Raw genomic sequence first — 21457 nt, 5'->3', positions numbered from 1 at the left:
GGAAGGGACTTTTTAAAGGTCACCTAGTGCAACCCCTGTGCAATGAGCAGGGGACAATCTTCAACTAGATCAGGTTGCTGAGTCCCCGTCCAACCTGACCTTGAACGTTTCCAGGGATGGGGCATCTACCACCTCTCAGGGAAACCTGTGCCAGTGCTTCATCACCCTCATTGTAAAAAATGTGTTCCTTAGATCTCGTCTGAATCTACCCTCTTCTACTTTAAAACCATTGCCCTTTGTCCTATTGCTGCAGGCTCTGCTAAAAAAGTTTGTCCCCATCTTTTAAATACCAAAAGGCTGCAATAAGGTCTCCCCGGAGTCTTCTCTTCTCCAGGCTGAACAACCCCAACTCTCTCAGCCTGTCTTCATAGGAGAGCCCTCTGATCATTTTTGTGGCCCTTCTCTGAACCCGCTCCAACAGGTCCATGTCTTTCCTGTGCTGAGGCCTCCAGAGCTGGATGTAGAGGGGAACGATCAACTCCCTCAAGGTGCTGGCCACACATCTTTTGATGCAGCCCAGGATACAGTTGGCTTTCTGGGCTACAGGTGCGCACTGCCGGCTCATGTGTGGTTTTCACCCACCAGTACCCCGTAGTCCTTCTCTGCAGGGCTGCTCTCAATCCACTCATCCCCCAGCCTGTATTTGTGCTTGGTGTTGCCTCAACTCAGGTGCAGGCCCACTCTTCAACCTTGCCAAGGTCCCTCTGGATGGCATCCTGTCTCTCTAGAGTATCAGCCACACCACTCAGCTTGGTGTCATCCACAAGTGTACTGAGGGTGGACTTGATCCCCCTGTCCATGTCCCTGACAAAGATGTTAAATAATAGTGGTCCCAATATGGGTCCCTGAAGGACACCACTTGTCACTGATCTCCATCTGGACATTGAGCCATTGACCATCCATCAAATCCATATCTCTCCAATTTCAGCCTGGCAAGAAGTGTGTTTGCATGCACTGAACACAAGCACTCACAGAAACAGGATAACACAGCGTGTTCATTTATACTGTATGCTTTCTTAACATCCCAGAGCAACTGACAGCATTGGGGACTAATGAAAAACACATATCTCTGTCTCATGACTCTGGCTGAAACTTCCTTCACCATCAATTAAATGCCACTCTTATTTCCTTTTCTTTAAATTGACCAGTCATCCATTCATTTTCTGCAATTAAAATAAGAACTTCCATGCTAGCTAATATTCTCAGCTGCACATGCCTTAGCCTTGACTAACTCTATAGATATCAGCAGATTTACTCCAGTTTTGCAATATGCATAAATTAAAACTCTTTAAAATTGTTTTCACCATCTTGGCTATTATTTTGTCCTTTATGCCACAACTGTAGGTCAGTCAACAGCGCTTTCTGATTCTAATGGGAGTATGGTTATTTTGGCATGAATACTACGTTAAACTCAGCAGGCATATTTAGTTTTAACAAAGCTTTTTTATCCATAGATCATAAACAGTTGGGGAAAAAAGTGACTATCGTTATCCCTATTATTGAAGTAGGGAAGCTAATACATCTGGTAGTAAAGTGACTTTTCCAGCATCACAGAGCTGGCACCAAAGCCAATTGAATCTCCTGAGTCACGGTCTAATGCTTTGATTATTCAGCCTTTTGGCCTCCCCAGGAGGGTTCCCCAGTTTCTCTAGAGGATTTCCCAGACAGAAATAATAGCACTGTACAAATGACCTGCAAACCAAGTGCGTGCATACAGTCTGACCACATAATGCTCATGACAAAAATTCTTGTAATATTTAATAGCTGGGCACAGTGGATGTGGCAGACTTCCAGTCATTTCACAGATATCTCTACTCCTACTGCTTCTGCAAGCAGCTGCAAGACATCCACTACCCCTACGTAGGTGCCCAAAGTTCTCTTTCTCCACTCAGACAAAATTTCGAGATGTAAAACAGAAAAGGAAGACAAAATACAGATATCCTGACATGTGGTAGCCTTAAATTCATGGGATGTGTTTCACTTTAGTTTTACTTCTTCCTTTTGTCAGGAGAGCATGGCTTTGACCAAACCGTGTAATTGTGCTTCCCAGGTATACTCAGTCTCCAGAAGTGTGTGAACTAGAGATTTATAAAGTAGTGTTAAAAATATATTTACTATCCTTTATGTCTCCACAAAATGTATGGTTGAGGGCACCATGGAAAAATGTAGCTTTCCTGAATAATCAACTATTAGATGATGGCATATTCAACAAACTCAGACCTAGAAATAATGCAAAATTATTTCCAAAAGGCGTAAATGCTGGATCATGGTGTGCTGATACACAAAAGTACTCAGAGCAGGTTTGGATCAGATATGAAACAATAAGTGGATTAGATAACATAGCCAGATCCTACCTTAATCAGTTTATTGCTATCAGTATTTTATAAACCTTCTATTATTTGGAGGAAGAGAAGATGTTTCCAGGAGTACCAAAGAGGAAAGATTATCCATATTATTTATGACATTTAGGTTCCTAGACCCCTTGTGATATAAAAAACAACTCCACCTCTGGGTAAAAGGTTATTTATAAGGGCAGTTTGTTTAAACATATCAATTTTTTGAAGGTGTTCAGGTAAAGATTTACTGTTGCTTACTTGATGGTGTGAATAATTCATTCTTTTCAAGACAGGGGTATACCCTTTTCAGAGAGGAAATGCCTCCAAAACCACATTTATTGACTTGGGGACCAGCATTCACCAAGCAACATCAGATATGTAACTCACAGTAGGGAATAAAAGGAGCTTTAAGGAACATGCTGAAATGAAAAAAAAAAAAAAGTTTTGTCCTTTACTGGTCACAACAACACAAATCTTGTTTCTGCAACAATAAAGAAATCTATTTCACATTCATTAGTGCCAAAACTCCAAATGACATTCTGGCTGCAGGGGTGAGGAAATGATGTACCAAGAACAACTGGAAATAAACAGCTGCATCCTGCCCTACCCAGTGACTGGAGCTCTCCTGCACAGGGGCTGGTTAAGAGGCCCAGCAGTGTACCCTGCGCTTGGAGAAATGTAGCCAACTGGTTTGGGGACGCAGCCAGATCCACATAACTGCTTGTGGTATTTGGCTGCAAGCTCTGAAGGGTTGCACAATGATCCATTCTCAGTCTTGCAAGTGGAGCACTATGTAGCCCTCTTTTGCATCACTCCTTGAGGCACCCGCCTGTGACTGCCCATGCTAGTTAGACGTGACTATAGATGCTGTAAGGCATTCTTTCTACCAGCTTTTATAAAAACTCTTCAGACTTCTCTGTAGAATGGGTTAGTCTCTGATTTATAGTGAAAATTAAATGAAAAGAAAGATTTGTGGACTAAATGAAATGAAGCAAGGAATTGTGGGGTACCTGTGATAGATGACGGCAGACTGCAGATTTATGTTTCACTGAAGTCAAAGAATCCAGAAAATACATTCCTTAAGAAAGGAAAGAAACTCCCCTCTCATGTGAAAGGCACCCCATCGGTAATAATAAGCACTTTAGATTCACTTTCATATTATAAGGATGAGATAACACCAGGGATCTATTTTCCACTGTGCCAGAGTCCTGTTCGCTCTGCAGAGCTGGGGCTAGCACCTGGTGAGCACATTCACATGCGGCAGCGAGGACACCAAAGAACTTCTGACTTTTTTTCATGGGACCTTTTGCCTTCCAGAACGTAGAGCATTCTCTAACACTACAATATTTATATTAAAACTGGATGTAGATGTTTATTTTCTCACATTTTGGAGAAAATAGGGAAGGTGGGAAATTCTCGGATGTAAATCTCCAACTGGTGCCCTCAGCCTCACTTTCATATATTCTCTCTTTTCTCTTCCCAAACACAAAAAATAATTGGAAACCCATCCATCAGCAGCAAGTTCATGGCAAGCTACAAAAGCAGTGCACTTCTTTAAAGCAAAGCAATCTTTCAGCTCGCAAATTCAGTTACCATTCTTCAGTGAAACAGCCAGAAAGATCAGTAATGCCAATAAATTGTAACAGACACGCCATAAAAATCCTTTACGCCTTTAACAGCCAATACATTGCACGTATTAAAAGTAGGTGATTTTATCAGTGCTAAATCCAAGCATCAAAATACAAACTTAATATTAACTATAACAAATGAAGGTATTTTTGTGGAGGCAGTCAGGACATCAAAATGACTATACAATAATTACTGAAGAGAGTAGCCAGCTGGAGAGTAATATTTTTCAGTCACACACTAAGTAACTGAACGCCTGCAAAAGTGTTGTAATAGACTTTGTACCTGTAGCATGACTGAAACTCAGGACAGAAGTGGAGAAACTTTAGTCCCGTAAACTTTTAAGCATTAGAACAGTCCCATAAGTTTTTATGGCAATATTCATACAAGTAATATTGTTGCTTATTAATATTTGCAAGGTAAACATTAAAAATTTACAATGTAAAGATTAAAAGCATTTCTGCTCTGGCAGCAGTTAACTAGTATGAAATGGGATGGCTGTATGAAGTCAACGAGAAACAAGTATTTATATACAATACTTAAGAATCTTGATACTTAAGAATAACAAAACCAAGTACTTTGATTGTCAGGGCTGAAGATAAGCCCTCCCCAGACACACGAACACAAAGCCAAAGTAATCCTTTTAGCCAGCATTACAAAAGCATTGAAAAGAATCAAATCTTTTTTTAAAGGATATAAAATATTTTTGATGTTACGGAAACTTAAAGCATTTATTAATAAACAGTAATAATACACTCACTTACCTCAGTCGAAACCACCTGTCTTCACTTGTTGGCCATTTCTTTTGAACTAAAAAATCCATCTTCCTGTAACTATACATCTTCAGTCATGTTTACACCTTCACTCCCATTATATTCTTATTAGTCATTTCTATTTGAGTGTCTCTGTGAACAAACCAAGAACAGAGACTCATTGTGGTGCATATCGCACAGGCATAGGCCAACATAAAGGACTGCCCTTATGAGCTTGTATACATAATAAGAAATGAGCCATACACATCAATAGCATAAATGCCCTTACGCACCAATGTAGAGACAATCATAAGAGGGACATATTTTACAAAGCTATTGGCAGAGAACATGCCAAGTTAATATCTCAGAACATATGTGAGCCGATGTAGTTTCAAAATAGCTGTAATATTTTCCATTGTATTTGTCAAAAATGTTCTTATGATCGTGCCTAGGTCTTGAATACAAATAAGTGGATCAGCTTTCACACACTGCCAGATAACTTCAAGATCAGTTCTAAAAGCAGCAAAGGCTGTTCCAATATCAATAATATTTTCATGTTTTAATAATCATTACATTTGCTCATACATGCTTTGATTTTACCTTTCATGAATCTGGTACAATAAGCTCTACATTTATAAGAAAATGAATAGCCGAGGGAAAAGGTTATTTCCTTTGGCTCAGGCCTCACTCTTGCTGGGCCGGGCAGAACTATTCTTGACCCAGTTTTAAAGGTTTCACAGTTGGCTGACCCATTCATTGTCAACTGATACGGATGTTAGATCAAAATTGTCCTAGCAACCAAGAAAGCACACAAAGATCTGAAGGAAATCCAGCATTTCAACATTTCACTTGAGATCTCCCATTCAGTGCGAGTTAGGCAAGTGCAGATGAGAACATCAGCTAGCACAGAGTAAGTAACAACCTGCTTTGTAAAAAGGCCACTAGCTCAGCTGGCTAAAGCAGGGTTCACAGCATGATGGAAATGATTGCCTAATTAACAAGCAGTCTAAAGAGCATATGTCTGATCCAGAGATCGTGTATTGTCTCGTCAAAACTGAAGGAAACAGAATGGATGGGGCTATCTTGAAGTGTGTGCACATGGTGACAAGGGTCCTCTCCTTCCAGCAGTGAATGACAGGGTTTGTGCGAATTCAGAAAGGTTGACAGTGTCCAAGAACAGCCACGGTAACCCTGATGCCTCCTGAGAATCCACATTTTCAATATGCTATTAATTACTTGTCCTTCCCCTCCTCGTGTTTTAACTCAAGTAATAAGAGGGGCCAACGATGTCACGCTTAGTAATGTGTGTCAAGTTCAGGTTCAAGGGGAAGCACTGCCGTAAATCATTTTAGCTTTAAAAGGAAACATGTAGTAATGTGGTAAGTAAAGTTCAGCAATACAGTATAATCTCCACTCCCACCCCCCTGAAACGGCTTGGAATTACCATGTTAGTTTTATCCTAAAAGTCAGGGTAACAGTAAGAAAATGGAAACTTCAACTTCTTTAAATGTGTTTGCCAAGTAGAAAAATATTCAGAAAAAGAGATTTAAGGAATAATATATTGCACTGGGAAAACGGTCTTTATTACTATGTCAAGAGTTTACAGAATGCTAAGCACCAGTATAGGTTAGGGGCGGACCTGCTGGAAAGTAGTTCTGAGGAGAAGGATCTGGGGGTCGTGGTAGATAGTAAATTATCCATGACCCAGCAATGTGCCCTTGTCGCCAAAAAGGCCAATGGAATCCTGGGCTGCATAGGGAAGAGTGTGGCCAGTAGGTCGAGGGAGGTCATTCTCCCCCTCTACTCTGCACTGGTGAGGCCACAACTGGAATACTGTGTCCAATTTTGGGCTCCCCAGTTCAAGAGGAACAGGGAACTGCTGGAGAGAGTCCAGCGAAGGGCAACTAAGATGATTAAGGGCTTGGAGCATCTCCCTTATGAGGAAAGGCTGAGAGAGCTGGGACTCTTTAGCCTGGAGAAGAGAAGGCTGAGGGGAGACCTTATTAATGCTTACAAGTATCTAAAGGGTGGGTTGAAGGAGGATGGAGCCAGGCTCTGTTCAGTGGTTCCCAGTGACAGGACAAGGGGCAATGGGCACAAGTTAGAACACAGGAAGTTCCGTTCAAATACACGGAAAAACTTCTTTGTGGTGAGGGTGACAGAGCACTGGCACAGGCTGCCCAGGGAGGTTGTGGAGTCCCCTTCCCTGGAGATTTTCAAGACCCGCCTGGATGCAGTCCTGAGTAATGTGCTCTGGGCAATGCTGCTTTAGCAGGGGAGTTGACTAGATGATCTCTAGAGGTCCCTTACATCTCTGAAGATTCCGTGATTCCATGTTACACTTTTAATTCTTTTAACAAGCTTCTAATCACATTGTACTACCTGAGCTATTTTTATTAGCCAGCTTTTATTCATTCTTTAATTGATTAAATGCCTTTTTTTGTCCTTTTTCCTGTTTTACCTGGCCTGGAATACCATCTTGCTCTTCCATCAAAGCTGTTTAGGTAGGGGCAAAAAGGTCAATTTGCAGTTTGTCTATTTTTCAGCAACACATTTGGTATTCTACAGACAAATTACAGTTTTCCTGTAACTAAGTTACGTGTGACACTATATACAGATTGGTGCTCTTATAGATTTGGAGAAAAGCTCACATGTAAAAATCCTCATAAAATGGACTTTTATTGTAAAGTTGTATTTACCTTTACCAAGGTATTCCTGCTATTCCCTATATTTAGAAGGAGAAATTCCAAACTTGCCATAGGAAGTTTAACTACAACAGGTCCTGAAGAGTCAGATTTTAAGTGGCATTCACAATGCTCACTGTTTCTTTTTGCAAAGTCTCTCAGTGCACTCTATAAGACCAGCTAATTTCTTTATTTCTCTTACAATATTGCCCACCAGCATCAGACACCAGTCAAGGTGTTACCGTGTCATATGTTGCTCCAACACATAGCAAATAGATGGTTCCTATCCCCACTCTTACTATGGAATAAGAATAATAAAGACTAGTAAGCCAAGCAGTCTCTGATGTATATAGGTCATCTCTCCACTGATACCAATGAGATTATGGACTTAAAACCATAACAGGAAAATTCTGCTTTCATATAGAGCTTATGAGTCAGCATTTGCCATGAAACCAACAGTTTTCAGTAAACAGTTCTCAATTGGTGACTGATAAATTGGATCCATTCACTCCACATCTGTTGAGCCAAATGCTCTGGAAAGGATATAATTTTTTACCTAAGGATCGTTTGTTTATTGGCAATAGTATGATTGGCTAGTACACAATATATGAAAATAAATACTGTCTTTATATCGAGAAGACTGGACTAAAACCAAAGAAATCTAGAAAGGTGGTATCCATTGAGAAGCCCAGAGATTTCATTCTTGCAGAAACTGAAATTACATTTCATCATGGATGACGGATACTACAATGCAAAGGATGATACAATTTTAGCTGAATGTACTATAAACTCTGAATGTGGTAGAGAATCATTTTGTTCCCTAACTTGAAATCCTGTTCTGACAATATTTATGTTTAAATTTAAACAGTTTTCTAGAATATAAAGTTTTGCATAGTGCACTTTAAGATTAATCACATTCCAGTACTCCAAACAATTGTTTAAGTAGACACCTACTCCTTAAATCCCTGCATGATGACACATTTTAAAGTATGACTTTGCCATCCTATATTCCTAATATGTCTACTTTTAACAAAGACTTTAGAAGACCTATAAAATCAATGTTTGAATAATATTTTTCTCAAATAAATCTGGGATTTTGTTAGATTTCCTCTGTCAGTATGGATAGCTGTCTCAGACTTGTCACGATTCTGTAGCAGGAGATTTTTCTTAAGTATTAAAGAGTTCAAGATGGAATAGAGATTTCCTATGGAAAATTTTAAAATAAGCATTCATAAAACAATGTTGAAGAAAGAAAAGTGGGAAAATCTGTGTGCTTTAATGTCTTCAACATTCACCATAGTTTGACATCAACTGACTACTCCTAACTGATCAACATTATTTAATAATTTGGTGAAGTTATTCAAAATAGAATTAGAAGATACTGACCCAAGCTAACATCACAAATATTGCAATAACCTTTTAGTTAAAACTTTTGAAATCTCATCTCAGGATACAAACACAACTCCTTATACAAATAAAGGAGTAAATACTATTTATAATGCCATAATTCTTAGTTTGCAGACTTGTCTTGAGGTGTCAGCTGAGAAGCAGACATTTGTGTTTTGTGGCCAAGTCCAAGTCTTAAATTTCCTCCAGCAGATCAAAAGGACTGCATGCCAAAGACCGCAGCAAGGAAGGATGAGTTGAGACCTAGGCACAGAAGACAAGCAGCATGTATATAGAGGATACTTATTTTTCCCTTTATCTCAGCACATCCAAATGGAGTCCTGTGTGGCCCACAACTATTACAGTACCACATAACCTCACTTCTTAAGAAGGAACACAGTCCTTATTTTAATGTAATAGTAACAGTGAAACAATATTTTTCTGCCTTATTAGTACTCAGCAGTTACTCAATCTGTGACCTTGGGCAGAACACTCCTTACTAAACTGTAAGCTGTTACAGGGCTTACATAGCACAGTCTGTAACCAGTGCAGGTAACCAGCCTCTTACAGTGTCAAATAGACCAATTATTGATCTGTATCTTGCACAAGCAAATGAAAAATAAACTATTAGGGAGAGATATTTGCAAAGATGGGTATCTTTTCAGAACAAAAAGAAGGTAAGAAGTGTGACTATGAAACAATTCACCTTTATTTAAGATTCTTTTCCCTTCCTCATACTTTCAACCATTTGGGGGGAAAATAAGAACACCAATATTCCATTTTCTAGGATAACAGGTTTTGGTACTTGCACTAGAAAGCCACCACGAAACTGCAGGTGCATTAAATCAATGTATGCACCTCCTGCATTCGTGCTACTCCTCACATTCTGCTGCTTTTTCTGATTTGAGTAGATCAGCAGCATTCACGTCTGTATGTATTCTTCTCCCAGGCGTGTAAGAAGTCCATAGAACAAGTACAAAAAGACCACAAAGAGTTAATATAAATATCCAGTGCCTCCACTTACATGAGAGGTGTCTTATGGTAATTTTCTGCACAAGATGTTTCTCCCTTTTTGAAAAGCACCTGTTATAGGGAGAGATTGTGTTCTATTGTCACAAATAAGTTCTTTTGGGTTCCCATTCCTGTTGAAAATAATAGATAGAGAAGAAACTGCAAGAGTAGGTGTAAATTGTGACATTAGGGAGTAGCCAGAAGTACAGCAGTAACAAACAGTGCAGGATCAATTAGACCTCTGATGTCAATGGTAATATTATCCCATGCTGAATGTGGTTAGAAGGACAGCTTGGAATCAGAGTCAGCTAAATCTTACTGTCTTATTCTGAGATTTAGAAACAACACAATTTCTAAAACCAATTTTAATCCAAGTATTCAATAATTCCTAAGTAAAAACAACTGCACTTCTACCCAGGCTTTGGAGGAAGAGTACATATGGGTTGCCAAACACATATGAATACACAAGTTTGAAAAAACTTAAAGTGAACAGCTTGGCAATAACCATATCAAACAACAAAGCTAGGACTAGCACAAAAAGAGGAGAGAATCATATAAGAGTGCCTCAGCCAAGCAGCACCAGCACCACCACAGCTTACAGGTCAGACAGGAATAGCTTTATGTTAGTTATTAGGGAAAACTATGGTATCAGTTCTTTAATTCTTATGGATATAGCAGGGTACTGGACCTTGGATTTCTTTGTCTACTTTTTTCTAAACAACAGCTGACTCATGGATCTCCCCGCTGGCCTCCAGGGAATACAATTTCTTTATCTGGCCCTTTTACCTCTGCTTTATCTGCTAGCCTTTCAGTAACAGCATTCAAAGATGTTTGTGTATTCATCGCTCCTTGATGACACAGGGACCAGATGGCATAACTATGAAAGAACAAAAATACACTCATGATACAACTCTAAGACAGTCATATTTCTAAAATTCAGGACTGTTAAAAAATGACTAGAAAAAGGCTACACTGACCATGCTTTTAAAACATAGCTAGTGTGTTATATGAAAAAAAAAAGTGTATTCAATCATCTTCAACTGCAGAAAATTTTATGCAGAAGTCACAGATTAAAACAGAAGCAAATATGGTAGTGGCTGTTTACCACTATATAAGATGCATCAATCACTGTTTCATCAATGACAGTTAAAATCATTACATTCTGTAGCTTGTAGATATTTTGTTAAATAAAAATTTCTTCTTAATCAACAGTCTGGACTTTTCCCATTGCTGCATCTTTTATAAGCCGAGACCCTTGCTCATTATGTGCATGAAATTCAACTTGAAAAAGGGTTGTGGCAGAAGAATAGGAAATGCTGAAAATACCACCAACACTTTATGTGATATTGCTTAGTGAATGCACATTTTTTTAAATAGTTAAAAAAAACCAACCAACCCTGTTCAGAAATATGTAAGAATGGAATTTCAGTTGGAATGGCTATGGGAGAGTGAATTGTCATGATAAAATAAGGGTTTTGCTAAAAATGCTCAGATTTTAGACTGCTAGTTATGTTCCAATTTCTTCTACCAGTGACAGCATTAAAATCATAGTACGCAAAATAAGGGGTCAATGAGAAATAAAAACTAATTTTCCATCTTCTGTAGAACTCATTTTCAAGTAAAGGATTTGAAGAAAAAAATGAAAGTAATCTAGTCCAGTTAAAGGATAAGGTTTTAATTAGGCAAATGGCATTACTTAATTTATTTTTGTTTAAATTATATTCCTCTATTCCATAATAAGAGTTCAGAGGAGGTTATGCTTTTCCATTACTAAATCAAATCCATCATAGACTCACACAAGGGAATATTTTTCCCCAGTAAATGACAACTGTTTTCAGTCTGCAAAGATGCTGCAAGGATTCTATGAAGTCCTGAGACTTGGACTAATAATTTAGTTCCTTGTGGATCAAAAAACCAATAAATGGTATTGCTATGGAAATTCAAAATCCCATAATTAAAATGTTTTCCCTTTCAAGCCTACAGGAAGACACTATATATAATATTTTGGACTGAAGTACAGAAAATTTTGTTAGCTGTAGCTAACCAGGGCTATAGGAACCACAAGAACGGTTGCTAGCATTTCCATGCTGAATAATATATAGACACATTGAAGTTTTTTGGTTAAAGTAAGCTTTGCATGTGAAAGACTAAATTGTCATCTATCTAAATTCACATGTATCTCAGTAAAACGTGGATACAATAATATTGTGCAAACTATGGACACAACTTTAATTTCCTCAATATCCAAGAAATAAGGACATATAACTAATAAGCATGATCTTAGTTATGAAAGCCATAAACCACGAACTTTGGTTACTCATGGTAAGGACAAAGAGATACAGTTCCTGAAGAGTGGATAGAGACAATAATTTCAGACAAGATATGTATGAGTGGAAAAGCGTTCAATTACTTATTTCTTCAATGTATTTGAAGCCTACATAACAAACAAATGTTACTAGATAGATGACAATGTCACATATTAGATACTCATCCATACTCACTTATTATCTTCTCACTATGAATATAGCCATGTCTTGTAACAAGTTAATTGTATAGCTGGCTTCATATCAGCATCAGCATTTTGATATTACAAACATGAATACATTTTTGTTGATGTAAATGCATGAGTTTCCCTAACAAATTGTCCCGCTATTACTGCACTTTTGATAACTGATAACTGATTTTTGCGTAGTACTCTGTACTAATACAGTATATTTCATGTAAGCAATATACAGTATGCATTATTAAGAGCAGCAAATGAAACCAGGAGGAAGCAGGTACAAGAGCAAAAAAGGGTTGGTTTATTTCTTTTTTTATTCAACTTTGCATATAGAATCTGTGGAGTTCCTTGCCACAGGACTTTGTGGGAGATACAAATTCACCTGGATTCAACATTACCTGTTGAATTTGAGAGGGAAAGAGATATCTCCTTAGCCTGTAGAAGTCCCTGAATCTATAATTGTTGGAGTTATCTTCTAGGGATCATCACTACATGCTACAGGGGGAGGTGAAATTGTTTCTATCAGATAAAACTCTTCAAATACATTCAGTCTTCTAGCAAAATATTTATTCACTTTTCCTGGTCTTTTATCAAAGCCTTTTCAACAAAGGCTATTGTTAAGAAAGCTGTGGGCACCCAGACAGAGGCCCCATGTAAACACGTGGGTGTCCAGGCCTCTGCCTGCAGGGAGTGCAGGGGCCTGGCTCTTGCCGTGGAGGGTAGTGGGGACAACACCTGTGTCAGATGTGAACAGGTGAACTATCTCCTCAGCCTGGTGGTTGAACTGAAGGAGGAAGTGGAGAGGTTGAGGACTATCAGGGAGTGTGAGAGGGAGATCGACTGGTGGGCCCACTCCCTGAGAGTAAGGGAACATGTTGAGGCCTCACATACACCAGGGGACCCTCTCCTCGCTTCTCACCCGGCAATAGAAGGGGATCTCTAGAGGAGAGGAACCTCCTCTCTCTAGAGAGGAACCTAATGAAATTCAACAAGGGTAAATGTAGGGTACTGCATCTGGGGAGGAACAACCCCACGCATCAGTACAGGTTGGGGGCTGACCTGCTGGAGAGCAGCTCTGTGGAAAGGGACCTCGGAGTCCTGGTGGACAACAGGATGACTGTGAGCCAGCAATGTGCCCTGGCGGCCAAGAGGGCCAATGGCATCCTGGGGTGCATCAAAAAGAGTGTGGCCAGCAGGTCGAGGGAGGTCATCCTCCCCCTCTACTCTGCCCTGGTGAGGCCGCATCTGGAGTACTGCGTCCAGTTCTGGGCTCCCCAGTTCAAGAAAGACAGGGATCTGCTGGAGAGGGTCCAGCAAAGGGCTACGAAGATGATTAGGGGATTAGAACATCTTTCACATGAGGAAAGGCTGAGGAACTTGGGTCTCTTTAGTCTAGAAAAAAGAAGACTGAGGGGGGATCTTATTAATGCTTTCAAATACTTAAAGGGAGGATGCCAGAGGGATGGGAGGAGTCTTTTTTCAGTGGTGCCCATTGATAGGACGAGGGGTAATGGGTACAAGCTTGAACATAGGAAGTTCCATCTTAACATGAGGAGGAACTTCTTCACTTTGAGGGTAGTGGAGCACTGGAACAGGCTGCCCAGAGAGGTTGTGGAGTCTCCCACTCTGGAGACATTCAAAACCCGCCTGGACGCTGTCCTGTGCAACCTGTTGTAGGTGACCCTGCTCTGGCAGGGGGGTTGGACTAGATGATCTCCAGAGGTCCCTTCCAACCCTGACTACTCTGTGATTCTGTGATTCTGTGATCTCAAAGAAGAGGGGGATCTCAGAGAAGAGGGGGAATGGAAACAGGTCTCGGCTAGGCAAAGCAGGCAAATCCCCTCCCTGCCCCTCCCACCTCCCCAGTTACCCCTGCAGAACCGGTATGGAATCTTGCAGGAGGAACTGGCTGTTGGAGAGGAGGATGGTACATCTAGGCAGGAAGTGCCAGAAAGACCAAGTCGATGTAGACCTGGCATCACAACTAGTTCCAAAAGGATCACAGAATCATAGAATCATAGGGTTGGAAGGGACCTCTGGAGATCATCTAGTCCAACCCCCCTGCCAGAGCAGGGACACCTTAGAGCAGGTTGCACAGGAATGCATCCAGGCGGGTTTTGAATGTCTCCAGAGATGGACACTCCACCACCTCCCTGGGCAGCCTGTTCCAGTATTCTACCACCCTCAAGGTAAAGAAGTTCCTCCTCGTGTTTAGGTGGAACTTCCTATACTCAAGTTTGTGCCCGTTACCTCTTGTCCTGTCACTGGGCACCACCAAAAAGAGCCTGGCCCCATCCTGCTGGCACCCACCCTTTAAGTATTTATAAGCATTGATCAGGTCCCCCCTCAACCGTCTTTTTTCCAGACTAAAGAGACCCAATTCCCTCAGTCTTTCTTCATGAGAGGTGTTCCAGTCCCCTAATCATCTTGGTAGCCCTATGCTGCACCCTCTCCAGCAGTTCCCTGTCCTCCTTGAGCTGGGGAGCCCAGAACTGGACGCAGTACTCCAGGTGCAACCTCACCAAGGCAGAATAGAGGGGGAGGATGACCTCCCTTGACCTGCTGGCCACACTCTTCTTGATGCACCCCAGGATGACATTGGCCTTCTTGGCCACAAGGGCATATCGCTGGCTCATGGTCATTCTGTTGTCCACCAGGACTCCCAGGTCTCTTTCTACAGAGCTGCTCTCCAGCAGGTCAGCCCCCAACCTGTACTGCTGCATGGGGTTATTTCTCCCCAGGTGCAGCACCCTACACTTGCCCTTATTGAATTTCATAAAATTCCTCTCCGCCCAACTCTCCAGCCTGTCCAGGTCTCTCTGTATGGCAGCACAGACTTCTGGTGTGTCAGCCACCCCTCCCAGCTTTGTATCATCAGCAAACTTGCTGAGGGTGCACTCTATCCCCTCATCCAAGTCGTTGATGAATATATTGAACAGGACTGGACCCAGTACTGACCCCTGGGGAACACCACTTGTCACTGACCTCCAACTAGACTCTGCGCCCCTAACCACAACACTCTGAGCTCTGTCTTGCAACCAGTTTTCTATCCACCTTACTGTCCACAGGAAAAGCAGAAGGGTCGTTGTTGTGGGTGACTCTCTATTGAAGGGGGCAGAGGGACCAATATACCATCCTGATCCGCTTCCCAGGGACGTCTGCTGCCTCCCTGGGGCACGGGTCAGGGATATGTTGGACAAAGTTCCTACTCTAGTCAACCCTTCTGATTATTACCCCCTTTTAGTATTTCAGGTGGGCAGTGATGATGTGGGAAGAAGGAGCCCAAAATCAATTAAAAGAGATTTTAAAGCCTTGGGAAGGGTGCTTAAGGGATCGGGAACACAAGTAGTGTTCCCCTCTGTCCCATCAGTGGCTATCATGAGTGAGGAAATTAATAGGAAGAGACAGTAGGTCAACTCGTGGCTTCGGGACTGGTGTTACCGACAGGGCTTTGGGTTTTTTAATCATAGGTTGCCTTATGAGACACCTGGCCTGCTGGTGGCAGGTGGGATGAGCCTGTCCCAGAGGGGGAAAAGAATTTTGGGACAGGAATTAGCAGGGCTCGTTGACAGGGCTTTAAACTAGATATGAGGGGGGAGGGTGCGATAACTGGGCCTGTTAGGACTAAACTCAAGGGAAACATGACAGGGCTTGAGGGATGGTGGACTAGCATGGACTCTTACTCTACTAATTCATTTCAGAGAAGCGATAGACACCTAGAAATTATAGAAACAGCTGAGAGGGGCCTGGTAGGAAATGGGGCCCACACTCACAAAAAAATGTTGAAACCATTAGCTCATCTGAAGTGCATCTATACCAATGCACACAGTATGAACAACAAACAGGGGGAGCTTGAAGCCATGATGCACCAGGAAAACTATGACATAGTGGCTATCACGGAAACGTGGTGGGATGCCTCACATGACTGGAGTGCCACAATTGAAGGCTACAAACTCTTCAGGAGGGATAGACAGAAAAGGAGAGGTGGTGGAGTGGCTGTGTATGTCAGAGAATGCTATGAGAGCTCAGAAATTAAGTATAGTGATAACAGGGTCGAGAGTGTTTGGATTAGGATAAGGGTAAATAAAGGTGATATCGCTGTGGGAGTCTGCTGTAGACCTCCCAACCAAAGCAGTGAGGTGGAAGAAGACTTCTATAAGCAACTGGGAGAAATATCGCAGTCGTTTGCTATTGTACTTGTGGGGGACTTTAACCTCCCTGATATCTGCTGGGAATACAACACGGCAGACAGGGAACAATCCAGGAGGTTCCTGGAATGTGTGGAGGATAACTTCCTCAGGCAGCTGATAAGTGAGCCGACCAGGTAAAGTGTCCTCCTAGACCTGCTCCTTGTGAACAGGGAAAAACTTGTGGGGGAAGTAAAGGTTGGAGGCCATCTAGGGCACAGTGGTCATGAGATGATTGAGTTCTCATTCCTTGGAGAAACAAGGAGAAGGGTTACCAAAACTGCCACCTTAGACTTCCTGAGGGCAAATTTTAATCTGTTCAGAAGACTGCTAGACAGAATCCCTTGGGAGGATGCCCTTATGGATACAGGAGTCCAAGAAGGATGGACATACTTCAAGAAAGAAGTCTTAAAGGCGCAGGAGCAGGCTGTTCCCATGTGCCGAAAAACAAGTGGGCGGGGAAGGAGGCCAGCCTGGCTAAATAGGGATCTCTTGCTGGATCTCAAAAAAAAAAAAAAAAAGAGAATCTACAACCTTTGGAAGAGGGGGCAAGTCTCTCATGAAGACTATAAAGATGTAGCGAAGCTATGCAGGGAGAAAATAAGGAGAGCCAAAGCGCAGCTAGAGCTCAACCTGGCTGCAGCTGTTAAGGACAATAAAAAATGTTTCTATAAATTCATTAATAACAAAAAAAGGATTAGGGAAAATCTCCCTCCTTTATTGGATGCAGAGGGAAACATAGTTACAAAGGATGAGGAAAAGGCTGAGGTGCTCAATGCCTACTTTGCGTCAGTCTTTAGCAGTGGAACTAGCTGTTCCCTGGACACCCAGCCTCAAGAGCTAGGAGACAGGGAGGGGAAGCAGAATGAGAGTATCACGATTAAAGAGGAAGAGATCAGTGACCTGCTATGCTGCTTGGATGCACACAAGTCTATGGGACCAGATGGGCTACACCCAAGAGTGCTGAAAGAGTTGGCAGACGTGCTCGCCAAACCACTTTCCATCATTTACAGGAAATCATGGCTAACTGGGGAGGTCCCAATGGACTGGAGGGTGGCAAATGTAATACCCATCTATAAGAAAGGCAAAAAGGAGGATCCAGGTAACTATAGACCTGTCAGTCTAACCTCAATACCAGGGAAGGTCATGGAGCAGGTCATCTTGAGTTCCATCAAAACCCACATAATGGGCAACCAGGGGATCAGGCCTAGTCAGCATGGGTTTATGGAAGGCAGGTCCTGCCAGATGAACCTGATCTCCTTCTATGACAAGATAACCAGAATATTGGATGAGGGAAAGGCTGTTGATATTGTATACCTGGAGTTTCGAAAAGCATTCGAGTATTGTGTCCAGTTTTGGGCACCTCAATACAAGAGAGATATCGAGGTGCTGGAGCGAGTGCAGAGGAGGGCAACGAAGCTGGTCAAAGGCCTAGCAAACAAATCATATGAAGAGCAGTTGAAGGAGCTGGGACTGTTTAGTTTGAGGAGGAGGAGGCTGAGGGGAGACCACCCTCTACAACTATTTGAAAGGACACTGTAGAGAGGTTGATGCTGGTCTCTTCTCACAGGTAATTAATGACAGAACAAGAGGGAATGGCTTCAAGCTCCAACAGGGTAGATTTAGACTGAATATTAGGAAAGAATTTTTCACAGAAAGAGTGGTCAGGCATTGGAATAGACTGCCCAGGGAGGTGGTTGAGTCACCATCCCTGGATGTGTTTAAGAGACATTTAGATGTGGTGTTGGGGGATATGGTGTAGGGGAGAACTTTGTAGAGTAGGGTAGACGGTTGGACTCGATGATCCCAAGGGTCTCTTCCAACCTAGACAATTCTATGATTCTATCATCCTAAAATGGTCCTTAAAACTTCTTGCTTTCCGGAATATAGTCATAAGCTCAGACACATTTGTCAGGGTCTGGAGATAATACTATAAGCAACTTTCCCTGATAGAACTGATTTTTCTTGTTCTGGAGTTCCTCTTTTGCTCTTATGTCTTCTGGATCTTCTTTGAATGTCTCTCATTCACAATTTCCATCTCTTCAGGGATCAGGTTAGCACTCTGAGAGTGGGTGTTGGTGCACCATTCCCCCATATGATTCCGCTGTCAAAGAAGAATTTGGAGTGCTGCACCAGGGACTGTCTGTGTTACATCATTATTGAAAACACTGTAGATCAGATTAGTGGTTGTGTTGTTGCAGGTGAGATATTCAGATCACTAAGAAAAAGTTACCAGTACTCCATTAGCTAGCATTGTATTTCATGTCATGGTCATACGACTCCAATGCCTCCTTCTCCTTATAGAGGGACTTCCTCTTGCCTTCAGCTTGAAGTGCCAGAGCTTAGTGTCTCTAGAGCTACTCATATTTGCAGCTGGTTTTCCCCATTAAGAACAGGCACCAGCCTATCCCTTACCAAACTAAATCCCACCCTTAACCCTAAAATAGAAGAATATGAGACAGAGAAAGAAATCTGGGCTAAGCCATATGGTTTCTGGAGAAACAAATGAAAACAAGAGGCAGATATGAGAGTCAGAGTGTCACAAACTGAAGAACAGGGAACTGGGGTGGGACAAAGTGCATCTGCTTAGTACCTCCTACCAACTATAGTATCACTTTGTACAGCAATCCAATACAGAGCAAAAGCCCTAGGCATGAATAGCCACCAAACAGCCAAGAAAGACAGTGACTGGAATCAGGTTGCTGCTGCTGTCCCCACTGGAACAACTCATTTGGCTTGCAGGATGCTTCTGGGAATAAACTGAATAAACTGCTTTAATGAGCCACATGTAGCCCATTAGCTACAATTTGAATCCTTCTGACACAAAGCGTTTCCTCCCACATATATTAGCCCTCCGGAAAAAGCACCAAGAGGAATGCACACTATAAAAATTAAAGGTGAGACCAAACATTAAACATGTATTATCAATTTCTATGGATTAATGTATTCATTAGAAAAATTGATTTTTTCAAGAAAAAATGACAGTTGTTATACTTCTCTTGAATTAAGTTCCCAATTAAAGGTTAAGAACATAACTTACAGCTAGTTTGACCAACACTTCTTTTCTCATAGGCATAAAAATTATAGATCCTCCCAACACCATTGCATACGACAGTCAATAACAGACAAATTAGGAACATGCCAGGTAAATGTCAGATTTTTTTTTGCATCAAAGTATTGGGGCATTTTAATGTTTGAGATACAAGGACCATACCTAAGTAAGCCTTAAACTGATTCAACAACAACTTCCCATCAGCTTAAAGGGGAGAAGAATTCAGCCATTGGGAAAAAAAATCATTTAAAAATCCTTGGTTCCTGTCATACATGGCAATTTTAATTGCAGAACTCCCTCAGGTAAACATAGCTAAGTAAGTCTTCTGTTACACGGTTTCCAGCTAAGAACTCTTTATGTTTTTACAATGATTAAAATTCTTGTGGCTCAGAGTAGCTGCTATCACACATCCAAACTCTTTCACCTTATTTTCCTAATTTCCTCATTCAAATTTTCATTTTTTCACTAGCTGGTTTAAAGTTACATTTTATTGGAGCACATACTTCTGTGAATATTTAACACAAAGCACATGTTCGTTTTTTAGGCCCCTGAGAACTCTGAAATCAACTAGGAACTTTAACTGCAGTCCATTCACTTCACTGTGAAGTCTGTATGTTAAAGGATTCAAATCAAAATGAAAGATTTTTATGAATGGATATTTTCCTCAACCTATGGTGTTAGGACAGCTTCTATTGTGACATCTCACACTCTAGAACTGGTTTTGTTTTCCCTTTCATATACTCAGTATGTAAATTGCCTAGAAATTCACAGTATCACAGTATCACAGTATCACAGTATCACAGTATCACAGTATGCTAGGGATTGGAAGGGACCTCAAAAGATCATCTAGTCCAATCCCCCTGTCGGAGCAGGAACACCTAGATGAGGTTGCACAGGAAGGCATCCAGGCGAGTTTTGAATGTCTCCAGAGAAGGAGACTCCACAACCTCCCTGGGCAGCCTGTTCCAGTGCTCTGTCACCCTCACTGAGAAGAAGTTTCTTCTCAAATTTAAGTGGAACCTCTTGTGTTCCAGCTTGAATCCATTACCCCTTGTCCTATCATTGGTTGCTCATGCATCAACAGGCCTGACATCAGAAACAGAAAGAAATTCTTGAATTTCCTGATATTCTCTTGAACTGAAATACCACGTTATTCCCAGCTGTACAAGAGAAACTGACATTTGAAAAAAAATCATCAGAACCTTTAAAGGAATAAATTTTCAGTGATTGCAGGAATACTTGGTCCATATAAATGTCTTAGAAGTAAATGCTTTCAAAGGCACTGTTCAAGAAGTAGGCAAAAGGGTTTCCATTTATAAAATGGTTCCTATTTATGGGAAGGAAGGGAGTGCCCACTCTGGCTAACACGCCAGGGGCTGTCGTTATGCTGCCATTAAAACTTACTCTCAACTCATAAACAGACCCATTTCACTTTAAATGAAAAGGGAATAAGTCATAAAAAAATAAAGAACATGTAAAAGGATGAGACATTTTGCAAAACAGTTAATTGCGCTCGCTTTTGGAATCACAAACAATAGGGCTGTTTAACAGAAGCAAAACTCACAGCTATAGTGACTGTAGCTCAGGCGATTTATGAATTAGTCAAATGTATCCTTTTGCTACCCAAGAAGTCTTTTTTTAAAATTTGTATTTATTTACTATTTTTAAAAAGCACATTGCTGAGAGGATCATGGGAAATCCTACACATCCATCTACTTTCTAAGCTGAATGCAAAAACTACCAGAAGACATAAAATGTTACATAGTTTTAAAAAATTGTTCCAGCATTTTTTTGGCAAGATGTTAGGCTTTGTGTAGCAAGTTCTTGCATGTAGAATTCCTTCTGTAGTTAATGGGAATCAAAGACTTCCTGGAGTGAGCACAGGTGTATTTGACAATGGCATTTCCTGCTTCTGCAAAAGGA

This window comes from Vanellus vanellus, assembly GCF_965231255.1.
Source record: "Vanellus vanellus genome assembly, chromosome: 2".
Lineage (NCBI taxonomy): Eukaryota > Metazoa > Chordata > Aves > Charadriiformes > Charadriidae > Vanellus > Vanellus vanellus.
This window is presented reverse-complemented; position numbering follows the sequence as displayed.